This window comes from Curcuma longa, chromosome 17 (assembly GCF_044706935.1).
Source record: "Curcuma longa cultivar G26 ecotype Majalengka, Jawa Barat chromosome 17, ITB_CL_G26_1.1, whole genome shotgun sequence".
NCBI lineage: Eukaryota > Viridiplantae > Streptophyta > Magnoliopsida > Zingiberales > Zingiberaceae > Curcuma > Curcuma longa.
In genome coordinates, this window is record NC_133877.1 from 9,043,539 (window position 1) to 9,045,592 (window position 2,054).

Sequence of the window (2,054 nt, forward strand, 5' to 3'; positions counted from 1 at the left end):
CGCTACAAAAATTCGAAAAAGCGTGCAAACACGCTATTCACCCCCCCTCTAGCGTGTTTTCGATCCGACACTAGCAACCTCGTGATCGGGGAAACTCCCTTCACCATGAGGAAAGGAAGTCCGGCAGCCTTGGGAGAAACAGAGACAAGCAAAGAATAGCAAAATTGGGAAGAGAAAGCATAGGGAATCTAGTGCTTTAGCCTCCTCGTCGGCACTATGGTTTCCAGAGCTAGAGAAGACCGCGCCCTTCGAGTTTTGGCTCTCCTCCTCACGCGGCCGGGATCGGCAAAAGAAGAAAAACTCTGTTGGCGGTAGAGTAGAGCAACGCAGCAAGAAGGAAGAATCGGGTTCGCTCTCGATTGAGAAGGAGCTCTGTCGCGCGCGGCTAGGGCCACGGTCTCTCGCTTCTCCAGCGGTTGGCGAGCAATGCGATAGCAGCACATCAAGCTGTTGGTGCGGGAAGCATCCGACGATCGAACCTAAGTTTTGATTATGGCAAAGGGATTCAAAGTTAAGTCCATTTGTGATCTAACGGTTTGAATGAGTTTGCAGGAAAGTCCTAAGTGTACTTAGGCAAAAGTCCTAGCTGCGGTTAGGCAAGTGGAAAACCCTAGGGGGTGGTAACCCTAGGTCATAGGGGGTGGTAACCCTATGCGGAAAGTCTTGGTGGGTCGAGTGCTTCAGGCAAAAGTCCTAGGGGGTGGTAACCCTAGGTGGAAAGTCCTGGTGTCGCGAACCAGGTGGAAGACTGGACCAGCCGGGAAGCGGAAGTCCAGCAGAAAGTCCGGGAGCATCGAGCGCCGAGCAAAAGTCCAGTCGATCTGGAGGATCGTACTGGCATCAGGTAATCTCTCCTGAGGGGAGTAGGTGAGGACGCGTTCTCCGGAAGAGGGAACAGTAGGCGTCGGTTCGACCTAGAATTTCCGGTTGGAAATTCGAAGTCAGAATCGGACAGTTTGAAGACTGTCTTATATATTATCTGTTGTGTTCTAACTTTCTTTTGCAGGAAACTAACATGTTTGTACAGAGTTGGAATCGGCCAGGATCGGTCAACCGAACATCTAGATCAGAACTCCAGCAAATTGACCGAGTTCGACTAGGGGATCAGTCGATCGAACCTTGAGTTCGGTCGACCCAACCAAGGTGGATGCCGAGCTGATTAGATGAGAAAATTAAATGGATCAAATGAAGTGGCTAACATTTAATTGGTGGAGAATTAAATGGATCAAATGAGGTGGCTAATATTTAATCGGTGGAGAACTAAATGGATCAAATGAGGTGGCTAACACTTGATTGGTGGAGAGCATTTGATCACTTTTGGTCAAAGAATTAATCCCATGCTTTGTGGATCTTGATAAAAGTTGCAAAAGCAATTAAAGTGGGCAGCCTCAACGTGTAGGAAAAAGGCTATTTAAAGAGGGCAGCCTCAACGTATAGAGTGTGTGATTTTAGATCAAAAAAAAAAGGTGGAGAAGAAAGTGCTTCCTTGCTCTCCAACGTGAGTGCTTCCTTGCTCTCCAACGTGATTGTGCTTCCTTGCTTCTCCAACGTGCTGCCTCAAAGACCATCAAAGTTCTTCATTAATTGTTGGTATAAATCTTGTATAAAGATTTTTTTCGATATTATAGTTGTTGCCCATCGAAAGCGATCAACGATCGCGGGCCTTGGAGTAGGAGTCGCTCAAGGCTCCGAACCAAGTAAATCTTGGTGTCCCTGTATCTTGTTTATTTTTATTCCGCTGCATGCGTTTTACTCGTACGATTTCGAAACGAACGAAATAGCCGCGAGCGCTATTCACCCCCCTCTAGCGCTTTCGATCCAACATCATCATTAAACTCAAACTAAGTTGATTTAATTTGGTTTAAAATTAAATCATTTGTGTTCACTAACCAAAACGACCTCTGATTTTAAACAAAATCAATTTCGTTCATTTCATTTTCGCAAGACTAGTTCCATCATTTTGTCCTTTGTCTGATCCAACTAGACTTTATCTTTCGTTCGGTACCGATTTCTCAAACTTGTTTTAAGTCTTTTAGAGAACTTATAGTACGTGT